Raw genomic sequence first — 10585 nt, 5'->3', positions numbered from 1 at the left:
AAAATAAAATAATACACTATCAAACTAAGATTGACCACAACTAAAATTAAAGTTATTTTTGAAAATATTGACATTTTGTTATGTCCCTAAATGTTTTTGGTTTAGACAACTTTGGTAAGTATGTTTCACTCATAGTTTTCTTAGGCTGACCTTTTGTTTTATTTTATTAAGCACCAACACAATTTTACTCAAAAAATCCACTTTCCCCCTTTACATTTGGGTTAGTTCACAATTTTCCTCCTAAACTTTAAAATCGAGCAATTTCTCTCTTTATATTTTGGAAACAAGCAAATACCCTTTATGGTTACTCTTTCAATTAAACCCTAGCAGAATGTTATAATTTCCAGTGTGTAATGTCTAAACTACTCTCACTAAATTTTCATATTCCGAAATTTTCCTTCACATTTTTTCGTTTTATATGATAGTCTAAACTACCCTGAACTACCCCTACTATATAGGGTGTTCTATTTGTTACCTAGAGAACATTGATTTAGTAGATTTAATTGTCTAAATTTATAATTTTATATTATTCGACGACACATATGGCTTTTGTTATCTTTTTCTTTTTATAATTTATTTCTTGCTTAAAATGGTGTTTATTAAAAACTAAATAAGCTAAGCAATGTAATTACATGCATAAAATGTAAGTTAATAAAGAAGGAAGTATGAATAAAGATCCCCATTGTGGATAGTTGTAGATATTTGATGAAGAGTTTCAATTTTCTACTTAATATAATTCATTACGAAAATTCAAATATTATGACAATATCTTAACAAAACACAGTTGCTTATTGTTAGAAGATGATATTTGCTATCATTCTTAAAATTTTTTTGTCAAATAGCTTTTAAGAAACTATCATATTAAAAAAGATATTCATATGTTAAATAGTTACACTAAGTTTGTATGTAATCAAAATTCTTATATGATGTGCATGAAATATATACAATAAAGTACCATCAGATTTGTATAGTTAGCCTTACTTTTATATTATTTTGTGACTAATTATATATTATATTTATTTTATGGAAAATAAAGGCTACTCATGTTGAGAGGCTGAACAAGTTACAAGTTGTATGCTACGTGGGCCAAGCTGATTATAAAGCTAACTTAAGAGAAGAGAGCTTTCCATGAAATAAAGATTCAGCCCAAAGAAGAAGAACACCAAGCCCAGGCGTGTATTCAAGAAGAAGTCTAGATGCAATCCAACATGGATGAAGTTTGCTAGGAAAAAAACTCTTACAATCAAGCAATGAGGTGTCCGTATCACAAAAGAAATACAAGTCAGCGTGTAAAGCTAGGCCACAGAGTCCCTTGCATGTGCGTGGCTTGGAAATATGAATTCCTTATTCTGATTGTATTAGAAATATAGTATAGTGTAAGGTGGCTATTTTCATATATAAAGCCTCTAGGTTATTTTGCTTAAGAGGACGGCTGGGGCTGAACATATAGAGCGCGCTACCTTTTTGGTTTTCTTCCATGACAATTAGTTTTATTTTATTTGTCTAGTTTAATGTTTAGTATTTTATTTTTCTTTCAATTACTATGAGTAGCTAAATTTATAACTAAGGTTGAGAATGAAACCTTGTTAAGGATTATCAGTATGTTTATGTGATTTGATTTTTCCCAGTTATTCTTTAATGATTTAAATTATTCTTGCTTCATATCAATTGGTTAAAATGGGATTCTAGATATGAGTTCAATCATGTTTTTCTAATTATTTAGGATTTATCTTAATTAATTGAATGCTTGGTTGATTATTTCTTGATTATAAAATTGGATATCTCTTGTGATTTGTTTGTCAATGGATACAATTGATGATTTGATTTTATACTTAATAAGTGAAGAAGAGTATGCTTTAGATATTAAATAGAAGTTTTAATAATAATATTTTCCATGATAGCAAGATTGATTTCTAAATTATCATGTAATAGTTGGGAAAAATTAATGATCATAAATATATGCTGATATGACTTACAAGGTAGATTTCAAAACTTTAATTCTTTTTTCTAGATTGTTTACATCTCTTTACTGCTTTATATTATGTCTTTGCTTAGTTTAATTATTTGCTTACATTTAATTTCAAACAACCAATTTTTATCAAACTGGATTAGGATTAATTTGGTTAAGATTTGATTAATTTTCCTAAATTCATTCAAGTCCCTATGAGTTTGACCTCGTTCTTGTCAAACTATACTTTGGTATGGTTCATACAGCATTATATGAATGATATTAGCAATGCATGACATGCATTTTTTAGTGCATGGTTTTATTCTTCTTCAAATAGAAACTTTATCATAAATTTTTTACTCAAGGGGTAGCATGTGCAAACTAGTAGATTTTTAAAAATAGACCAAAAGATAACAAGTTATTTGTTCAAACCGATTTACCAAAAAAAATTGGATAAAAAAAAAATTGTAAATAATGTAATAAGTATTTGAGTTTAAGGAAACAGCTTCTCTTTTATATGGTACCAATCAACTTCTATACAGCTTAAAATTCTACATATAATGCTTCTAAAAGAAAAAACTATATTTATAAAGATGGAGTATACATATATACATATACGTTACTAAGTAGTAAGTGTATCAACGTTTCTGCTTCTTAAAAAAAAAAAAAAAAAAGTATATCAATGTTTCTTTTCTTTTTTTCCTATTCGTATGACCTTTTTGTATTCTCCTTTTTTATAGGATTTATGGGATAGAAACAAGCACAATGATTTAAATTCAATAGGATTTAAATTCTATATCAAATGAAACTCTACTTTTTTTTTTTTTTTTTTTAGTTTTATTTGAGAAACACACACACATATATAGGGGAAGAGGGATGAGATAAGAGAATACACTCACACGCCAACACCAAAATTGCATGCAGCAGTTAGTGTCGCGGAATAAGTGATAAACCCCTTCTCAATATCATACCTTACCGATGTAGAATGACTCGACAACACTGAGTATCTTTTTTTATTTGAGAAACACACACACGAATGCACATATATATAGGGGAAGGGGGATGAGATAAGAGAATACATTCACACGCCAACACCAAAAATGCATGCGGGAGTTAGTGTCATGGATCAAGTGATAAACCTCTTCTCAATATCATACCTTACTGATGTGGGATGACTTGACAACACTGAGTATCTAGAAAATTTTGGAATTACACATGATATGAGTGGGGTTGGTAGGAGTAGAACCACCCTACAAAAGCTTTTTGCATAATTGCATTCACCCCAATGTTTATATTTATATTTGAAAAATAACCTTTTATATATACATTAACTTAATAATTTCTTATCAACTTTAATATTTCGAGATTAAAAAATATATAATATTTAGAAATTATGGAGAAATCTTTAGATTAATTGTTTTTAATTATTGAATTGAGGTTTAAGCTTAACTTTGTTTCAATTGTTTTATGGATTATTTCTAAATATTGAATTCAGTTTTTTTTTTTTTTTTTTTTTTCATGCATATACACACACAAACATGTAAGGTGATTTTTATTTTCAATTATGTAATAATAATTCTTTTAACTTTAAAAAAAAAAAATTATATGTTTTATGAGTTTATACTCAAAATCATGCATCTCATAGGACTTGCACTAGTTTAAAATAAAAATACAATTTTATTCATGTTATGTAGAAATCATATCTCAAAAACATAATTTCAATTCTACATATCTAGATTTGGAAATCTCTAAGAAAAAAGTTAAAATAATATTTATTTTATACCAAAATTGTGTCTTAGAAATACTATTTTAGTTCACATTTGAGTTTGGACATCAAACATCCACCTTTAGAGCAAAAAAAACTCTTATTCATATTATGTAAAAATCGCACCTTAAAGACATGATTTCAATTCTACATGTCAATTTGGATATTGACATCCACCTTTAAGACAAAGATATTCAATCGTTCACCCTTAAGGCATAAATACAATCTTATTCGTGTTTTATATAAATTGTGTCCTAAAAACAAAATTTTAGTTTTACATATCAGTTTGGATATCTCTAAGAAAAAAAAATTTAAATAGTATTCATTTTATACCAAATCGTGTCTTAGAAACACTATTTCAACTTGACCCTTTGAGGAACGAGAGAGTTGTGTCTTTGCCTAAGCCAACCTCTTCCATTGCCATTGGATCCTACTAGTGCTCTTTAAGAACATAACCAACCTCCATTACCCATGCTCAAGGCTAGCTCAAGGTGTTGTGGGGCTTAAGGTGACTACTTTAAATAGGGCATATTTGAATATTAATAAAAGATTTATTTAACTTTTGGTATTTATTTTTAATTTAAAATCTATTTTTTTAGTTGCAAGATTACAAATTGAAACAAATCAATCGTATTACTCAATGACTACACAACTAAAATATATAGTAAATACTATTTATTGAGAGAAGCAACCAAATACTAAAAAATTATGATTGAAAATTTTAATAAAATTATATATATTTAATATCTCTAAATAAAATTTTAGTATAAATTTATTTACTATAGAAGATTAATGAGTTCTTTCAGCATTTATATGTGAGAGATTAATAAGTTCTACACTCTAAAACTGAGAAAAACAAACAATAACATCCAATGAAAAAAACGACATTTTTTTTTTTTTTTACTTTTTATTTATTGGTGAATAATTAAGACTTAATTAATACTCTCATAGGTACAAGGATATCTCTATTAGTAAAAATTTGAGGTTTTTTTTTCATTAGGAACTTTAGGTGGTTGCCTAATTGCGTCATGCATTGAGCTGGCAGTGCCCGTGCTCTTCAAGAACTATTTGGGAACTTGAGAGAGAGAATGAACTTGAGGCATGCTAGTAAGTGTTTGGTTATTTGATTGGCTTATTCCTGGATAATACGAAGAATGCTTATTTGGAATTAGGATAGCTTTACTATTTTATTTAGCCTAGTGTCACAGAACTAGCTAGAATAGAGGCGGCAAAAAATCAAAGCATTTCACATTTCTCTTCGTTCCAAGTCTCCAAGAAACACAAACTCTCTGTAACCCATTCTTTCTTTCAGCTATGTTTTTTGAAAACGTAATGGAGTTTCATTTAAGCCCAAGGTCCTTCACTTCGTTCGCTGAAGCCATGAAGCATATGAGTATGCTACAAACCAAGCAAAATCAAGAAGGAAAAGATGGCCAGAACAGAGAACTTACAATGGAAATCTTTGAAGCAAAGAAAGAAAATCTCACAACTAATGAGATTATTGTTTCCTCTGGTTCTGAAAGTACAGAGAAAGAACCTATCTTCTATAATTTTATTCCTATTCCAGAGATTGATCAACTCCAAGTCAGTCAAGAAAACGTGTTTGCAACAAAAACCCATCAAGAATTTGAAGAGGTTTCAACAGAATTGAAGCTGGGTTATGGTTCTTGCATCACCAATAAGAGGAAAGCAAGTGAAAAGTTAGCCATATCTTCTCTTTCATGTACAGCTTGTGGAATCAAAAGAATGAAACTTGGTGCTCACTGGACTTTCGGAAAAGAAGCAGGGCCTAACGTTGTGTCATTAGACTTGAAGCTTGGCTTTGACCCTTGGGTTATCAAGAAGAAGATTGCGTTAAGTGATATTTCCCAACTCTTGTTACCAGAAGACTTGGTTAAGAAGCATATTTTGCCGCAATGGGATGCAAGACTCATTGAAAGCGTTAATAATGGGGTACGAGTTGCTGTTTGGGATTGTGATACCAAGTCCGAACATCCTTTGATCTTCAAGAACTTTTGTGGGGGTTACGTCCTTATTAGAAAATGGAATAAGAGATTTGTGACGAGGGGGGGCCTGAACAAAGGTGATGAGATTGGACTTTATTGGGATCAAAGCAATTCAAGATTCAGTTTTAGCATTCTCAAGCGGGCTTCTAGTAATTAATCCTCTCTCTACTAGTTTTCTTTTGCAGTTCCTTTATTGTTAAAGTAGAATTCTTTTGGTAATTGTCTAATACCTAGGAAGTGGAAGCTTGAAATATTGTAACTTCTAAGCTAATCTGAGTAGTGTAGCTTGTACATCTTGGGGTATTACAGTATAGGAGAAATGGAGGACAATGAATTACCTATTCCATTCTTTTTAAAATCAGTTTCAAATCCTTTGTTCTTATCATGTCGGCCAGTTTTACAAGCTTTGATCACTGTCTTAATTCATGAACAATAGAATTAGCCTAATGTGGAGCTTTTGTATTGCTTTGATCATACTGATATTTACTGCATGTACTCATCTAGTTACTGCTTGATACAATTGAATTGAGTAAAACCTATTTTTGTTTAAAATACAAATTGCTTCTCTCTACATACTATGTAATGTTTTGCCAAACAATAAAGCTAAATTTTCCACAATGGGATGCAAGGCGCATTGAAAGCATCAAGAACATCAGTTGATCTTCAAACAGTGGCCAAGTAATGGGAGTTATGTCCTCATTGAAAAATGGACTAATGAATTTGTGTGGAAGAGGGGCCCGAACAAAGGTGATGAGATTGGACTTTATTGGGATCAAAGCAATTCAAGATTCAGTTTTAGCATTCTCAAGCGGGCTTCGAGCAATTAATCCTCTCTCTATTAGTTTTCTAGTTTTCTTTTTGCAATTCATCTATGTTATAAGAGAATTCTTTGCTAAGTGTCTAATACTTCTGGTATAATTTTATACGTATTTTTACACACTTTTTTATCCACATGTATTTATAAAAAATACAAACAATATTACTAGAACAACATTACCAAACGGGCCCTCACTTCTAAGATAGTTTTTCTTTTTATTTTATTTTTCCCTATGATATAGCTTGTACATCTTGGGGCATTACAGTTGAGGACAAATGAAGAATGGTGAATTACTTGTTCCATTCTTTTTATTTTATTTTTTAATTTTAATTCAGTTTCAGTTCCCTCATTCTTATCCTGTTGCCTGTTGGTTAGCTTTGGAAGCTGTGGTAGTGTCTGCTTAATTTCTGAACAATAGAATTAGCCCAGTGTGAAGCTTTTGTTTAGCTTTGATCGAGTAAATTCCTATTTTTGTTTAAACATACCTTAGATGGTTTGAAATTAAAAATTTTAAAAAAAGGATGGTTGGGTTCATTAAGTAGTTTTTACATCATGTTATTCCTTACAAATGCAGGCAATCTAAACAGTTTTATATCACAGTAACAGAGTTGATCTCCATTGTATCACTTGCTTTGCTTTTCTCATGTACCTCCCTCCTTATTTCTCATGGTCCTTTTTCATCATAAGCTTGTTAAAGAGTGCTAGATTCCAACTGTTATGCAACTGATTTAAGATTTATAATTTTGACATTATCTGCGAAATGGAGGAGAGAGGGTGAATGTATTCATGTCTAAGTGAGATTTTTACTATAGTAAGGCTTGTTTAGTGAATTGAAACATTCAAGTATATTCTGAAGGTGAAGATCTGCTCATAGAAAGTTCCATTATAGATGATTCTAAAACATGCCCAGGGAACTTGCTAGTTGCAATCATTCAATCTGGCATCTCATGGGGTTGATTGTGAAACTTTTACTGTTCATTAAATTCTGTCCAAGCCTTTAGCAAACCGTCAAGTTTGACTCGTGTGTGTGTGTGTGCACATTCTTGGGGCCTATGTCTGTACATTCATTGGCACACTGTCTATGGCTGCATACATGGTACATGGATCTTGTCAATCAAAGGCTGGAATGCAGCAATATCTTAATCTTGTGTTATGTAAATGTTAGTTAACTTGATATTATCTGCTATCTTTCTGACTAAGTACTTTGTGAGCAAGGACAAGATTCTTGTCAACCAAAAACTCCAACATATAAATGCATGTATTATAATATTATCTGCTTCGAGCAATTAATCCTCTCTCTACTAGACATGACATTTCAATTATTTACTATCACAATTTTTCTATCATAGTAACAAAGTTGATCTCGTGTGGTACATATATATGACCATTTATGTATTACATGTTTTTCTCATGTAACTCTCATTATTTCTTATATGATCCTTTTCATCATAAGATTCTTAAGAATTGCTGGATTTGAAATTTTATGCAACTAAATTAAAATTTTTAGTTTTGACAGTATCTGTGAAAAGGAAAAGAGAAGTTGAATATATTATTGTCTAGATGAGGTTTTTACAATAGTAACTAGTAAGAGATGTGAATTCATTTCTTCATGCGTGTTTAATAATTGATTTATAATTTTATGTGCTTCTAAGGTAAAGGTATGCTCAGCAGACAAATTTCATGGACTAACAGTGTATTTGACCTTAATTTTAAATGATTCTTTTAGAGAGAGAGAGAGAGATTCTTCAAATTTTGTCCTTAATGCTTATGATACCCCATTTTGAAATTGAACTAAATATAATTTTTTTTTTTTAAAATTCACTTTTTAAAGAGCATTTCCTCCGGGAATGCAAAAAATGCAAAATCCATTCCCAACTTGCTATTTGGTTCAAATTGACGGTAGCATTGGGTTCAGATCAGCGGTGGGGTGGGTCTTGGCATTGTGTCACGGTGGGTCATGGTGTACGATGGTAGTGACAGCGGTGAGTTTGGTTGTGAGTTGTTGCTAGTATTATTGCTGTTAATATGGCTAGCTAGAAAGTGGATTATTTTAATAGGATGAATTGCAAAATAAAGAATAAAATGTATGGTGTATTTGTTAAATGATGATCAAGATCTAGTTATAGTAATATTTAAATTATGTTACTGTGATAGAAAATTGTGATCAAGATTTCAGTTTACTGGGCATGACATTTCAATTATTTGTAACCGTAAATATAACACTGCTCTTATTTTGCTAACATGATATTTTAAGAAATTGTATTATAGAAAATATTATCTTTCTTTTCTCAACACAGAGGTTTGAATCCTAACTGTATTATTATTATTATTATTATTTTGAAGAAACATCTTTGAATTCTAACTTGTTAGCCAAAAAAAAAAAGAGGTTTGAAAATTATAAAACACCGGCTCTACGAGTTGCCAATAACAATAAGTCCTAATTTTTTAATGAAATTGGAAGCCACATCAACAATCAAGACCACTTTTTTTTTCCTATGGGAAGACAAAGACTTTTATTTACACTTAAAAGTCAAAAGTTTGCCATGGAGAAGAGCTTGTTCTTAGAAATAAGGACTTTTTTCGATCAAAGTAGAAAAAATTTTCAATGCCTAAGGGCCGTTTAGTAAAAGATTTCTATTAATATTGTTTAAGTGTTGTAGAAATACGTGAGTTAAAAAGCCTTGTAAAAAGATGTATTGTGGTGTTTAAACACTGAAAATTATTGTTTAAATAACAATACCAAACGAACTCTAAACATGTTAACTAGCAAATGTGCAGGTTTATTACCCTGCCTACAAACATAGAAAATCTCAACTCCAAGGAAATCAAGGATATGGTATACATCATTTTTTTTTTCTTTTTTTTATGGAAGGATATGGTATACAACATTAATTCCATAAACAACCTGAGCCCCAGAGGAAGGGGGAGGGGACTGCTAGCTTAGAGCATTGGAAATAACTAGAGAATCACCCTCTAAACTGAACTCATGGATCCCCACATCATGTGCAAACTGCAAGCCCACTTCAAAATCACCCTATACTCCTCTAGATACTGGTAGCACCAACTAGCCTCTCCATGTCTGACTTCTTCCTATTCGTCCATGTAGCCCATGCAACTGTGACAACACTTCTCTATTTGTAATATATTCTACAACATTAACGACAAATCTTCTGCTTTGAAAAAAATATAAATAAAAAGAGCATTTGGCATAATATCAAATAGTTCACAACTATCTATTACCAAATAACACCTTTCATATTAGATATACTATGTCCTCAAAAATTTCATAACACTTTTACAACAAAACTTAGGTGAAAAATTATTACTAATTGTGACTAGTAAATAAAAAAAATTAATTTTACTCATAAGTTCAAATTAGAATGAGTAACAATTTATCATTTATGATTTATTGTAAAAATGTTTTGAAAATATTATAGACAAAGTACTCCTCTTAATATTATTGCCAATTGGATAGTGTAGATATGATGACATCTTAATCATTCAGGTATAGCAAGCATCAGTGTTGCCTAGGTTTAACATAGCTATTACATTAGTAGGTTTAACATAACTATCAAGGGCAGCTTCACTAATGCTTCCAGGAATTCAAATGAACCCGCTAACTTGATAAAAAAAATTAAATGTATAAAATATTATTTTATTAGTTTAATTTACCTTTAAAATGTTTATGTACACCTTGACTTAAATCTTGCACACTTTAACATAGATCAATTCAACCCAAAACTAAACAACACAAAACAATCCATATATCCCAAAACCAACCAATAAAATAAATCACAGATCTCTCTCTCTCTCATGAATCTCTTTTTATCTATCTGACTATTGGTATCTTTGACTTTAAGAGTAAATAGTGAGTGTTTGTGAGTTGTAAGTGTATCTCTTTTTATTATAAATTTATATATTATTTGTGTGCGTGTATGTTTGTGTGTCTGATATTGATTGTGTGCGTTATTTATTTATTGGCAAAAATGCACTTTTATTTCCTACATTTTGGGTCAATTCCCATTTTGGTCCCAAAATTGATTTCGTTA

Source organism: Quercus lobata, chromosome 2 (genome assembly GCF_001633185.2).
Source record: "Quercus lobata isolate SW786 chromosome 2, ValleyOak3.0 Primary Assembly, whole genome shotgun sequence".
Taxonomy (NCBI): Eukaryota; Viridiplantae; Streptophyta; class Magnoliopsida; order Fagales; family Fagaceae; genus Quercus; species Quercus lobata.
Note: the sequence above shows the minus strand (reverse complement) of the source record.